The sequence below is a fragment of the Gossypium hirsutum genome, chromosome A07 (genome assembly GCF_007990345.1).
Source record: "Gossypium hirsutum isolate 1008001.06 chromosome A07, Gossypium_hirsutum_v2.1, whole genome shotgun sequence".
NCBI lineage: Eukaryota > Viridiplantae > Streptophyta > Magnoliopsida > Malvales > Malvaceae > Gossypium > Gossypium hirsutum.
Window position 1 is genome coordinate 88,848,821 of NC_053430.1, and position 15,928 is coordinate 88,864,748.

Consider the following 15,928-nt stretch of genomic DNA (forward strand, 5'->3'; position numbering starts at 1 on the left):
CGTAAAGCCTGCGGGGTTTTAACCCGGATATAGTACTGACACAATTGCCCTTCGGGACTTATCACATTTATACACTTCCACATCCATCACATTGGCCATTCGGCCTTATCACATATATACACTTTCACATTCATCACATTGGCCATTCGGCCTTATCTCATATATGCATGTTCACATTCATCACATTGGCCATTCGGCCTTATCACACATACACATGTTCACATTCATCACATTGGCCATTCGGCCTTACCACACATACACATGTTCACATTCATCACATTGGCCATTCGGCCTTATCTCATATATGCATGTTCACATTCATCACATTGGCCATTCGGCCTTATCACACATACACATCTTCACATTCATCACATTGGCCATTCGGCCTTATCACATATATATACACTTTCACATTCATCACATCGGCCATTAGGCCTTATCACATATATACACTTTCACATTTATTCAAATATACTTCACATACCACATATACTATCATGTACAGACTTGGTCTTGGCCGAATCTACATCCATCACTTTCCAATGAATAATTCAATTTTACGCCATACTATCATTTCATATTCGAATACTCATAAGCTTACAATATCACGATTTAGAATTCAAGTATGGGTTTAATCAATAGCTTATGAGCAACTAAAACAAGTTTTATCCATGTTTACAACAAAATCACATATTCACTACGAGCTATTTTCCTGAGCAATGGTCACTAAATTATTTATAACCGGAACTACAAAACTCCAAATCACTTGCCGTTAATTTTTCCTGAATATAGACTCGTATATCTTCCATCCATAAAATTTCCAGAATTTTAGGTTTGGCCAATCAATACCATAATTTTCTTAAAGTTTCCCCCTGTTTCACTGTTTGACTAATCTGACCACTCTTCACTACGAATCAAATTTCTCATTTTAGAGAATTCAAAATGTGTTGTATTTGATTTCATTTGAAACTAGACTCATTAAGGAGTCTAAGCATATAAATTTTATCTTATAACCATTTTTGTACAATTTATAACGATTTTCTAAAAACAGAACAGGGGATTTCGGAGTCATTCTGACACCGTCTCACACAACTTTAAATATCTCTTTATAGGAAATTTCTTTGCTCACAAGGTCTCTTTTATAAGAAACTAGACTAATTAAGCCTTGATTGCATATTTTATTCAGCCTATAATTCCACACCAACAATTTATAGTGATTTTCTAAAATCACGTTACTGCTGTTGTCCAAAGCAAATTATTACAATTTGCTCTTAAATTTCCAAGTCCAAACACATATGAACTTACCATTTGAGTTTAAGACATATCATGGCCACATCATATCTTATTAAATCAACTCATTATGTCCTATTATGATTGAATTTACTCAACATTTAATCACTTAAAACTTACCTCGGATGTTGTCGAACGATTTCGGCGGCTATTCGACCACTTTTTCCTTCCCTTTATCGGATTTAGTTCCCCTTTGCTCTTGAGCTTAATTCAAACAAATTTAACTCATTAAAGTCTCATTTTGCTAGCTTATGGCCGAATATGACAAGGAGTTTGATAGGTCATATGGCCACCTTTTAGCATGCAAATGATATCAACACCAATCCACCTTGGCCGAATATCATCTCCATGACATTGTAAAGATTTGAACCATGGGCTATTTAGAACTCAAGCTAACTACTAAAACATGCATGCATCTCATGGAACATCATCAAACATACCTTAGTCTATCAAATCACCATAGCCGATTTCCTCAAAGCTCTTTTTCCTTCTTTTTCTTTCTCCTATTCGGCCAAGAACAACATGAGAGCTTTTCTCTTCTTTTTTTTTTTTGGTCATGCATGAGAATGATGAACACATTTTTTTCTCTTTGTTTTCTTCCTTCAATTTCTTATTAGTTTATTGCCCATGCTTCTTATTTTATTCTTCCATTAACACAACATGTTTCATGACATGTTTTGCCCATGCTTCTTATTTTATTTTTCCATTAACACAACATGTTTCATGACATGTTTTGCCCATCATCCCTTGTCATGGCCGGCCACTAGTACTTAAATGGGGGGAAATTGACATGCAAGTCCACCCCTTTGATTACATGCACTATTAGGCCACTTGCATTTGCCTAGCACATTTTTAAATTTTCTCACATAAGTCCTATCAACTAAATTCACATGCAATTAACTAAATCGAAGCTTAAAACTTTCACACATTTATATTCACATATTTTAGGCAATAATTATCACATTCAAATAATTTGATGACTCGGTCTAGCGGTCCCGAGACCGCTTTCCGACTAGGGTCACTTTAGGGGTGTCACACTGTTAGTACGTAAGAAGTAGGAATATGCATGAAAAACCCTAAAATAGATAAATTACTGAAATACCTTTAAAAGTGGAAAATTTACAGTTTTACCCCTAGTAGATAAATTACCGAAATACCCCTAGGGTTAAATTGACCTAAATGCATGTGTGACTGTTGTTAATTACTGCATGCCATGTTGTTATTATCTGATGCATGGGATTGGGATATTGACGGAGGAAGTACTAAAAGTGGCTTGTCCACGTACTGGAGGCTTTGCCTCAATTTACTGTTAACTGAGCAGCAAGGCTGCAACTGTAGAGTGTTGGGCTGGGTGGGTTGAGCTATTCCCCACATGGAGTGTAGGGCTGGTACGGGTGGAGTGTAGTGGTTGGTGGGTTGAGTAATCTCCCCAAATGGGCTTGAATATGTTATTGATGTTGCATGTATTTTGAAATGGGCCTATAGGCCATACTGTTATCTAAATAAGGGGCTAAGGCCCAGTTTATTGTAATCTGAAAAAGGCTCTGGTCCAGTACCACTATTACCTGAATGGGCTTAGGCCCAATAGGCTTGAGCTGACTTGGGCTTTGAATGGGTTTTCCTTACACACTGAGTTTCCCCAAACTCACCTTTTTTTATTTTCATCCACGCAGGAAATCCCCAACTGTAGTGGGCTTGGAGCTGTGAGGGAATTCGGAGTGGCCACCCGTTCTGAAAGTTTGGTTTTCTTCTGGTGAACTGGACATCCTTTTATTTACGTTTGAAGTTTTGGGATTTAAAATGTAATAAGGCCGCTTAATTATTTTTTATGGTTTTAATATGTATTGCTAAGATAGGTATTACTTATTTTAACTGTTGATTTTGGATAGCTTTAGGGCGCGTTTTCAAAAATAACAATTGATTTCAAAATAACATGACAACAAGCAAAGCTTCAGAAATGAAAGTATTTTCCAAAATTAATCCCTTTTCCTAAAAATGACATAATCAAATCGGTTTCCTAGAAATATCCATGACGTTAAGGTGTGGCAATGGCGGTATGCATGTCTAGGATTGGATCCGAAATGAGCTTGGTACTTAAGCAGTCCGATGGACTCACCACCTCTTTTTCGGTTTCATACCTGGTGCACAGCTTCCATTCACTTTAACCTATAATGAAATTATCTTTTAAAACACTAAGTAGGTTTTTCTGGATCAACAATATAAAATATTTTGAACGCTTCGATGTGGCATGTCGGATCCGGCCATAACGTCTGGGCCGGGTTTGGGGGGGTTACATTTAGTGGTATCAGAGCCTAGGTTGCAATAACTCGGCTGTGGAATGGGTTTGCAAAACCAAAGATTTTCAAAAAAAAATTATAAAGATTGCAAAAAACGCGATTTTCAAAATTTAGATCTTTAGAAGGTGGCATTCCGAATCTCCGGCTCAAGTCTGTAAGTATTCTGAATATTTCTGAATATTTTCCTGAATTATTTGTCTGTAATAAAATCCTGCTAGGATATTCTAGATAGGATGATACTGAAACCATAGGAAAATTTGATAAGACACTGAAACTGTAGCTAGACTCCGATTCTGCAAAAACAAACTCTGAATTATTGTCTGATTTATAAAACATCCGTAATAAACACTGGAATATTGAATTAATGCATAAAAATTCGTAATCAGATAATACAATATGAGTACAAGAGCCGCTCGTGGAAGAGGCCATGGACGAGGCCGAGGTAGTACTCATGTTGGATCTTCGTCTTCTGAACACATACCCGCTGGAGTAGCACGACCACCATCGGTGGATGAGAATGGGCCGTATGATCGGGCCGCGGAGGATGATGCCCTGTCACAGGCAATACTTCGTGTTTTGGAAAGGGTTGCCGGGGCAAGTACGGGCAATGGAGTTCGGGGATCTATTTCTGAACGACTTCGGGCTAGCGGAGCGGAGATCTTTAGGGGCGTGTCTGGTATCGCCTCGAATGTGGCAGAATATTGATTGGAGGCCACAAAACGGATTATGGACAACTTGGACTGCTCTAAGGAGATTGTGAGTGGGGTATTTGTACTAAGTACTTTGGGTCACTCGGTTAGGGTAGACAAACTGTATAGGGATGTACCCTTAGAAACTCAAGGTAGGATTTTCCCTGGAGATCTGATGGAGTTACCGTTCGGAGAGTTTGATCTCATTTTGGGAATGGACTGGTTTGTTAAGCATAAGGTGACCCTGGATTGTGCTGCTAAACGAATGGTGTTAAGGATCACAAAGGATGAGGAGGTTATGGTGATAGGTGAGCTAAGGGATTATTTGTCCAATGTGGTGTCGGCATTAAGAGCCGAGAAGTGGATTCGGAAAGGTTGTGAGGCCTATTTGGCATTTGTAAGTCAGTCGGAAGAGGAGGGACTGAAAGTGGATAAGGTTAGGACTGTAAAGGAGTTCCAAGATGTTTTTTCGGAGGAGCTTCTAGGATTGCCTCCGAACCGAGAAGTGGGGTTTGGAATCGACTTATTGCATGGAACGGCTCCAGTGTCTATCGTACCGTATAGAATGGCACCGAAGGAGTTGGTGGAGCTAAAGGAACAAATTCAAGAGTTGTTGGATAGGGGCTTCATTAGGCCAAGCGTGTCTCCATGGGGAGCACCGGTGCTATTCGTGAAAAAGAATGATGGTACGATGCGGATGTGCATTGATTATCGCCAGTTGAACAAACTGACGATTAAGAATAAGTATCCACTGCCAAGGATTGATGATCTGTTCGACCAGCTTAGAGGAGCTTCTGTATTTTCCAAGATCGACCTTCGATCTGGATATCATCAGTTAAGGGTCAAGGAGGCAGATATCCATAAGACAGCATTCAGGACTCGGTATGGTCATTACGAGTTTCTGGTTATGCCATTTGGATTGACCAACGCTCCTGCAGCGTTTATGGATCTGATGAATCATGTGTTCCAACCATTTTTAGATCAGTTTGTAGTCGTCTTTATTGATGATATCCTAGTATATTCTGAAACTGAAGCGAAACATGATGAGCATCTCCGTATAGTGCTGCGAGTGTTAAAAGAGAAGGAACTCTGCGCAAAGTTTAGCAAGTGTGAATTTTGGTTGAGGGAGGTAACCTTCTTAGGACATGTGGTCTCTGCCGAAGGGATTAAGATGGACCCACGAAAGATTGAAGCAATTTTGGAGTGGAAGCCACCTAGGACGGTGTCGAAAATTTGAAGCTTCCTAGGGTTGGCAGGATACTACAGAAGGTTTGTGGAAGGTTTTTCTGTGATGGCAGCACCTCTGACAAAACTCATAAGGAACGGGGTACCGTTTGTATTGACTGGGAAGCAGCAGGAAGCTTTTGAGAAGTTGAAGAAAGTTCTGACTTAAGCATCTGTGTTGATTCAGCCGGAGTCTGGGAAGGATTTTATTGTGTACAGTGACGCATCACACGTGGGTTTGGGCTGCGTGTTAATGCAGGAGGGTAAGGTGGTTGCATATGCATCACGATAGCTTAAACCTCACAAGGGGAACTATCCTACTCATGATTGGGAGTTGGCGGCAGTGATATTTACACTTAAAATTTGGAGACATTACTTGTACGGGTAGAGGCGTATTATATACACAGACCACAAGAGTCTTAAGTATTTGTTGACTCAGAAGGAGCTGAATCTTAGGCAAAGGAGATGGATTGAGTTACTTAAGGATTATGACTGTTCGATCGAGTATCACCCAGGCAAGGCTAATGTGGTAGCCGATGCTTTAAGTCGTAGAATTGTATCTGATCTGAGAGCAATGTTTGCTCGTTTGAGTCTGTATGATGATGGCAGTTTGTTGGCTGAATTGCAAGTAAGGCCAACCTGGGTGGACCAGATTAAGGAAAAGCAGTTAGAAGATGAGTCTTTGGTTGCTCATTTTCAACAAGTTAAGGAAGGGGAAACTTCTAAGTTCGGTTTAAATGGTGATGGAGTTCTGTGTTTCCGAGGAAGAATTTGTGTTCCGAGGGACTCTGATTTGACGCAGACAATATTGAAGGAAGCTCATGGGGGACTATGTGCCATGCATCCTGGAGGGAATAAGTTGTATCACGACTTACAAGAATTGTACTGGTGGCCTGGACTTAAACGAGAAGTAACGGAGTTTGTAGGGAAATGTCTGACATGCCAGCAAGTGAAAGCTGAACATCAATTACCCTCTGGACTGTTACAGTCAGTGAAGATATCACTTTGGAGGTGGGAGAGGGTAACCATGGACTTTGTGAGTGGGCTGCCCTTGACACCATCAAAGAAAGACTCCGTGTGGGTGATTGTGGATAGGTTGACCAAATCGGCCCATTTCATACCTGTTCTACTGACTTTTCACTTCAAAAGTTAGCCAAGTTGTACGTGGCAGAGATTGTGCGACTTCATGGAGTCCCAGTTCAATTATTTCTGATCGGGATCCTAAATTTACATCTCGGTTTTGGCAAAGGTTGCATGAGGCGTTGGGGACGCGGTTGAATTTTAGTACGGCTTTCCATCCCTAGACTAATGGTCAATCAGAAAGGGTTATTCAGATTCTGGAGGACATGTTGAGCGGATGCGTGATTGACTTTCGAGGTAGTTGGGAGGATTACTTGCCGTTGGCAGAATTTGCATACAATAACAGTTACCAGGTGAGTATTCGAATGGCACCGTATGAAGCACTGTATGGACGAAGGTGTCGTACACCTAGTTGTTGGACCGAACTAGGAGAGCGACAAGTTCTTGGACCAGTGTTGGTAGCTGATACTGAGGATAAGGTCAGAATAATTAAGGACCGGTTAAAAGAAGCATTTGATAGGCAAAAGTCGTATGCAGATTTGAAGTGTAAGGAGATTGAGTACCCAGTAGGTGATATGGTCTTCTTAAAGGTTTCTCCTTGGAAGAAGATATTAAGGTTCGGTAAGAAGGGCAAGTTGAGTCCGCGGTTCATTGGGCCTTATCGCATTTTGAAGCGAGTAGGCCCAATGGCTTATCAGTTGGAATTGCCTCCAGAGTTAGACAGGATTCGCGATGTTTTTCACGCCTCCATGTTAAGGCGTTATCGTTCTGACCCTGCTCATGTCCTGCCAGTTGCAGAAATTGAAGTTCAGACTGATTTGACCTTTGAGGAGGAGCCTGTGCAAATATTGGCTAGAGATGTTAAAGTTCTCAGAAGGAAATCTGTCCCGTTAGTGAAAGTGCTTTGGCGTAATCATGGAAGGGAAGAAGCTACTTGGGAATCAGAAGAGACTATGCGTCAACAATACCCTCAACTAGTTGGATCAGGTAAATTTCGAGGACGAAATTTCTTTAAGAAGGGTAGAGTTGTAACGCCCCAATTTTCGGGAATTCTGTGAATGTTGGCATAGGTTTAATTATGTTAGTGGGCCTCTAAAAGGCCCAAGCTTAAGATAGAACTCGACAATTTTAGTTAATTTTTGTTCCATAAGAAAAATGGGGTGAAATTATGAAATAGAACCTAGGTGAAAATGTTTGAAAATGCTATAGGCTAAATTGAAGTGGTCAAATAAATAGGAGTGCAAAATAGGAGGATTTGCATGACAAACCTCCCATTTTATATGAAGTGGCCAGCCACCATGTTCTTGTAGACAAAATGTGCACTTGATATCCTTAATTTATGGTACAAATTGATACAAATTGATAATGGGTTAGGTAAATGTTCCATGATAATGGGTTAGGTAAATGTTTCATGATAATGGGTTAGGTAAATGTTCCATGATGGGAATTTCATGTCTTTTGTATTAAAGAATTAAATGGATGAAATATGAAATTTTATTTTAAAAAAAAGGGTGAAAAGAACAAAGTTTATTCCATCTTTGTTCATCATAGCGTAAAGTTAGAGAAGAGAAAGGAGAGGAGAAAGCTCTTGAATGTTCGGTCACTTGGGGAAGAAAATTGAAGGTAAGTTCATGGTAGTTTGCTTCTATCTTGAGGTTCATGAGTTCTTCTTGATTCTACCTTAACTCTTGAAGTATATTTTGGTTTTTAGTTGTGTTGTGAGCATTTAGTCATGAATTAAAATGAAGGAAATGGTTGCTGTTTCATGTTCTTTTGATGAAAAATGGAAGATAGGTGAAGTTGAGCCAAACAAATGAGCATGCATGTGCCTTAGATGCTAAAGGGAAAAATCGGCTAACATGTTGTGCTTTAAAATGATGAAATGGAGATTATACTTAAGTAAAATCTTATATATGTGATGACTGATTGGTGATATACATGTTTAAATAACATGCATGCAAGGTATGTGTGAAAGAGTGATTTGGTAATAAATATGCTTAGGACAGCAGCAGTAACATGACTTTGGAAAATCATCATAAATTGTCAAAGATGAATTAGAAGCTGAATAAATTATGTAATTAAAGATTAATGAGTCTAGTTTCAAATGAAATAAACGAGAACATATTTTGAATTCTGTACAATGAGAAATTTGATTTGTAATGAAGAGTGGTGAGATTAGTCAAACAGTGAAACATGCGAAACTTTGAGAAAAATCTGGTATTGATTGGATAAACCAAAAATTCTGAAAATTTTATGGATAGAATATATATGAGTCTATTTTCAGGTAAAATTAACGTCACTTGATTTGGAGTTTCGTAGCTCTAGTTATAAATGATTTAGTGACTGTTGCTCAGGAAGACAGCTTGCAGTGAAATTATGATTATGTGGTAAACACTGACAAAAATTTGTTAATGAGTTGCTTATTGATTTCTTATAAGCTTACTCTGATCTGTAGGTGTGGTTGGCCGAATATTGTAAGGGGTTAATACGTATTTCTTATTTGAATAGTTAGATTAATGTGTTAGTAATCCAATTGTAGGCAGTTCGTGTGTGGATCTCGTCAGCATATCGTCGCAAACAGATGTGTAACTAACGCCCTCTTTCTTAGTCTGGATCGGCAAAAGTCGAAAAGCTGAAATGCCGAAAACCGGTATTTTGTAGATTTGCGAGTGTGCGAATGCTCGTGAGGTAAATCGATTAATGTTTTTGGTAAGCTGCAAAATTTGGACTGCAAAGTGCATGATTTCTGTTCCCTCGATATTTTTGGGCTTAATGGGCCAAAAATTGGAATGATGGGCCAACGGGCCCAATTCGGGAAGAACCCTCAGTACGTGATTCTGTTAGTACGTGAAAAGTAGGAATATGCATGAAAAACCCTAAAATAGATAAATTACTGAAATACCTTTAAAAGTAGAAATTTTACAGTTTTACCCCTAGTAGTTAAATTACCGAAATACCCCTAGGGTTAAATTGACCTAAATGCATGTTTGACTGTTGTTAATTACTGCATGCCATGTTGTTATTATCTGATGCATGGGATTGGGATATTGACGGAGGAAGTACTGAAAGTGGCTTGTCCACGTACTGGAGGCTTTGCCTCAATTTACTGTTAACTGAGCAGCAAGGCTGCAACTGTGGAGTGTTGGGCTGGGTGGGTTAAGCTATTCCCCACATGGAGTGTAGGGCTGGTACGGGTGGAGTGTAATGGTTGGTGGGTTGAGTAGTCTCCCCAAATGGGCTTGAATATATTATTGATGTTGCATGTATTTTGAAATGGGCCTATAGGCCATACTGTTAACTGAATAAGGGGCAAGGCCCAGTTTATTGTAATCTGAAATGGGCTCTGGTCCAGTACCACTGTTACCTGAATGGGCTTAGGCCCAATAGGCTTGAGATGACTTGGGCTTTGAATGGGTTTTCCTTACACACTGAGTTTCCCCAAACTCACCCCTTTTATTTTCATCCATGCAGGAAATCCCCAACCATAGTGGGCTTGGAGCTGTGAGGGAATTCGGAGTGGCCACCCGTTCTGAAAGTTTGGTTTTCTTCTGGTGAACTGGACATCCTATTATTTACGTTTGAAGTTTTGGGTTTTTAAATGTAATAAGGCCGCTTAATTATTTTTGATGGTTTTAATATGTATTGCTAAGATAGGTATTACTTATTTTAAGTGTTGAAATTGGATAGCTTTAGGGCGCGTTTTCAGAAATAACAATTGATTTCAAAATAACATGACAACAAGCAAAGCTTCCGCAATGAAAGTATTTTCCAAAATTAATCCCTTTTCCTAAAAATGACATAATCAAATCGGTTTCCTAGAAATATCCATGACGTTAAGGTGTGGCAATGGCGGTATGCATGTCTAGGATTGGATCCGAAATGAGCTTGGTACTTAAGCAGTCCGATGGACTCACCACCTCTTTTTCGGTTTCCCACCTGGTGCACAGCTTCCATTCACTTTAACCTATAATGAAATTATCTTTTAAAACACTAAGTAGGTTTTTCTGGATCAACAATATAAAATATTTTGAACGCTTCGATGTGGCATGTCGGATCCGGCCATAACGTCTGGGCAGGGTTTGGGGTGCTATATTTAGTGGTATCAGAGCCTAGGTTGCAATAACTCGGCTGTGGAATGGGTTTACAAAAACAAAGATTTTAAAAAAAACTTATAAAGATTGCAAAAAATGCGATTTTCAAAATTTAGATCTTTAGAAGGTGGCATTTCGAATCTCCGGCTAAAGTTTGTAAGTATTCTGAATATTTCTGAATATTTTCCTGAATTATCTGTTTGTACTAAAATCCTGCTAGGATACTCTAGATAGGATGATTCTGAAACCATAGGAAAATTTTATAAGAGACTGAAACTGTAGCTAGACTCCGATTCTGCGAAAACAAACTCTGAATTATTGTCTGATTCATAAAACATCTGTTGTAACACCCCAAACTCGGCCTAAACGTTATGACCGAATCCGGTGCGCCACATTGATGCGTACAAAACATTTCGTATTACTTAGTTTGGAAAAACTTAGTTGGTGATGTAAAAGATACTTTTAATATAGGTTAAAGTGAATGAGAACTGTGCACCAGGTAGGAAACCAGAAAAAGAGGAGGTGAGTCTGTCGGACTGCTTAAGTACCAAACTCCCTTCGGATCCAATCCTAGACATGCACACCGCCATTGCCACACTCTAACATTTCGTATAATTGTGAGAAAACCATTTGGTTAAGTCCATCTTTATAAAGTGATTAAGTTTGAAAACATTTGCTTGGCGGAAATCTTACTTGTAATCGTGTTATTTTAAAATCACTTAATGTTTTTGAAAACGCGTCCTAAAGCTAACCCATTTTCCTTAGTTATCATAGTTTTTTTCATCATAATAAAATAAAATAATAAAAGTAAAACAAAACCATATAAATAGTTAAGCGGCCTTATTACACTTAAAACCCAAAACCATAAATGAAATTAAAAGGACGTCCAGTTCACCAAAAAGAAACCAGGTTCGTAGAAACATGTGGCCAGTCCGAATCTCTCACAGCTCCAAGCCGACTATGGTTGAGGATTACCTGCGAGGATGAAAATAAGGGGTGAGTTTTGGGAAACTCAGTGTGTAATTCAACCCAACCATAGCCTAAATCAGTTCAAACCACAGAGACAGAATAAGTTGGCCTCAGCCCAGAACAGATATCAGAATAAAGCCCATAGACCCAAAACAGACCAGAACAGATATATCATGCTTATGCAGAAACCCAACCATATCCAACCACATACACCCCCATACCATCCTTTCGCCATGTGGGGAGACTACTCGACCCACCCAACCGCTACACGCCACAGAAATATGCAGCATGGCTGCCAGATACAGAAAATGTGATAGAGTCACCAGATACAGATATTTTGTAGCAGTGCCACCAGAACAGATATATGTGGCAGGGCCACCAGAACAGATAATTTGTGGCATAGCCACCAGGACGCTTCCTCCATAATATAGCCCATGTCCCCATGCAATAGATATACATTCATGGCACACATCATACAGATTTAATTCATCATGCTTTTCAGACAAAATTAACCCTAGGGGTATAAAGGTCATTTTGCATACACAGGGGTATAATGGTAATTTTGCATACATAGAGGCATAATGGTAATTTTGCATACATAGGGGTATAATAGTACATCTAACTATTTCTAAGGTTTCCATGCATATCGTAGCCATTACGTTTAGCCAGAAACACTTACCGAGTGTTCTTACCGAATTGGGCCCGTTGGCCCATTAACCCAGTTTTGGCCCATTAAGCCCAAAATATCAAAACGTACGAAATCGCGCGTACTGCAGTTTTATCACTTTCGATTACCAGTAATAATTACCCATACATCTTACGAGCATTTGCACACTCACAAGTGCCCAAAATACCGGCTTTTCGGCATTTCGGCTTTTGGGCTTTTGCCGATCTAGCCTATGAGAGGGTGTCAGTTACACACCTGTTTTTAGGATTTCCTCGACGAGATCTACACACGAACTGCCTACAATTGAATCACTTAATATTACTCCAAATATCGAAATAAGATTGAGTATATAGTCCCCTACCACATTCGGCCAAACATGCCTAAAACCCTTATTGCTCTTACCTTATTGCCGAAAGATGGTTAACTCCAAAGATCCGATCGTTCCACCTATCCAAGCCCTTGATCAACCGCCTCTAAATCACGCTATTACCAAAACAAAATTTTTATTACAACCCCTCAGGGTTACAAGTCCAAATCGACAACCTCCCTAACTTTTAGGGATTTTGGCTTTTCCTAAAATATGTAAGAAGACTAAGTTTTGGAGAAGACTTACCACCGATTCCTTAGTGAATGATTCCAATGAGTTTCCCACTCGATCCCAATGTAGATCTAAGCCCTCAGATGATAACAAAAGTCAAGCTTTCAGTGACTCCAGTATTCGACCAAGTCCCTTTTAATGTAGGGTTTTCGGCTTTTTGCAACTTGTGTTTAGAAAGGTAAAACGAGAGGGTTTTGCTATGGTCTTGTCGTCAAAACTTGAGGTTTTAGAGGGCTGGTGAATCGGCCACAAATGATGAAGAGAAGAGATATGGTTTTGGTTATAAGAAATCGGCACAAAAAGAATCAAGCTTTCGGGATTTCGGCTTTTTATGGCCAAAGGCTATGAAGGTTTTGAAACGGTTGAAGGGAAAAATGGAGATGAACAAGATGGTAGGAAGGTTCGGCAATGGAGGAAAAGAGATGAAGAACAAGGTTGATGAGGAGAGGAGAAAAGAAAAGATGAGGAGAAAAGTTAGGAAACGGCACCAACTACCCTAAGTGCCGAATTTATACTAGCTCCTTAACCTAGCTGAATTTTTCCCCCTTAAAGAATCCCTTGGCCGGCCACCTCTTGCTCTTTAAGAGTCCAACATTCAGCCAACACATCTCTCCCTAATCAGCTCCTAATTTCTCTCCCTTATCCCCTTCTTGCTCCATCTCCTGAGCAACTCAAACTCTTATTAACAGTCTTTCACTTCCTTTCCATTACCTACCTTTTCTGTTCATAAAAATTTAATCCCTTGATTTGCTGTCATTGTGACTTGAACCTGGGTCCTCCCTAGCTTCCACACGCCACTTATAGCCTTCCCTGTGGCGTCACATGCCACTTCACCACTTGCTTCCTTGTGATCTATTTTACATAATTAATTCCTCAAAGCCCAATTTACCAGAACCCCTTTCTCTTATGGAATTAAAATTAATTAAAACTATCGGGTTATCCTAAGCTTGGGCCTTCTAGAGGCCCACTATCACGATTAAACCTACACTTAACAAGCAGAACATAGAATTTTAATTTTACAAACTTTTTTTTTCAGAATTCCCAAAAATTTGGGGCGTTATAACTCTACCCTCCTTAAAGAAATTTCGTCCTCGAAATTTACCTGATCCGAACAGATGAGGGTATTGTTGTTGCATTGCCTCATCTGGCTCCCAAGTAGCTTCTTCTCTGCCATGGTTACGCCAAAGCACTTTCACTAATGGTACAGATTTCCTCCTCAGAACCTTAACGTCTCGATCCAATATTTGTACAGGCTCCTCCTCAAAGGTCAAATCAGTTCACACCTCAATTTCTGCAACCGGCACGACATGAGTAGGGTCAGAACGATAGCGCCTTAACATGGAGACGTGAAAAACATCATGAATCCTGTCTAACTCTAAAGGCAATTCCAACTGATAAGCCACTGGGCCTACTCGCTTCAAAATTCGATAAGGCCCAATGAACCGCGGACTCAACTTGCCCTTCTTACCAAACCTTAGTATCTTCTTCCAAGGTGAAACCTTCAAGAAGACCATATCGCCCACTGAGTATGCAATCTCCTTACGCTTCAGATCTACATACGACTTTTGCCTATCAGACGTTTCCTTTAACCGATCTCTAATTAACTTGACCTTATCCTCAGTATCTGCCACCAACTCAGGTCCAAGAACTTGTCGCTCCCCTAGTTCAGTCCAACAACTAGGTGTTCGACACCTTCACCCATACAGTGCTTCATAAGGTGCCATTCGAATACTCGACTGATAACTATTGTTGTATGCAAACTCTGCCAAAGGCAAGTAATCCTCCCAACTACCTCAGAAATCAATAACACATCCCCTCAACATGTCTTCCAGAATCTGAATAACTCTTTTCGACTGACCATCAGTTTGGGGATGGAAAGCCGTACTAAAGTTCAATCGCGTTCCCAACACCTCATGCAGCTTTTGCCAAAACCGAGATGTGAATCTAGGATCCCGATCAGAGATAATCGAAACCGGAACTCCATGCAGTCGCACAATCTCAGCCACATACAACTTGGCTAACTTCTGAAGAGAAAAGTCTGTGTGAACAGGTATAAAATGAGCCGACTTGGTCAACCTATCCACAATCACCCATATCGAGTCTTTCTTCGATGGTGTCAAGGGTAGCCCACTCACAAAGTCCATGGTTACCCTCTTCCACTTCCAAAGTGGTATTTTTACTGGTTGCAATAATCCAGAAGGTAACTGATGCTCAGCTTTCACTTGCTGGAATGTCAGACATTTCCCCACAAATTCCGTTACCTCTCGCTTAAGTCCAGGCCACCAATACAGTTCTCGCAAGTCATGGTACAACTTATTCCCTCCAGGATGCATGGCACAAAGTCCCCCATGAGCTTCCTTCAAAATTGATTGTCTCAAGTCAGAGTCTTTCGGAACACAAATTCTACCTCGAAAACACAGAACCCCATCATCATTTAACCCAAACTCAGAACTTTCCCCTTCCTTAACTTGTTGAAAACGAGGGACCAAAGACTCATCTTTCAACTGCTTTTCCTTAATCTGATCCACCCAGATTGGCCTTACTTGCAATTCAGCCAACAGACTTCCATCATCATACAGACTTAGACGAGCAAACATTGCTCTCAGATCAGATACAGCTCTACGACTTAGAGCATCGGCTACAACATTAGCCTTGCCTGGGTGATATTCGATTGAAAAATTATAATCCTTAAGCAACTCGATCCATCTCCTTTGCCTAAGGTTCAGTTCCTTCTGAGTCAGCAAATACTTGAGACTCTTATGATCTGTGTATATAATACACCTTTCTCCATACAAGTAATGTCTCCAGATTTTAAGTGCAAAGATCACTGCTGCTAACTCCAAATCATGAGTGGGATAGTTCCCTTCGTGAGGCTTAAGTTGTCGAGGCGCATAAGCAACCACCTTACCCTCTTGCATCAACACACAACCCAAACCTACGTGTGATGCATCACTGTACACAGTAAAATATTTCCCAGACTCGGGTTGAATTAACACAGGTGCTTCAGTCAGAACTTTCTTCAA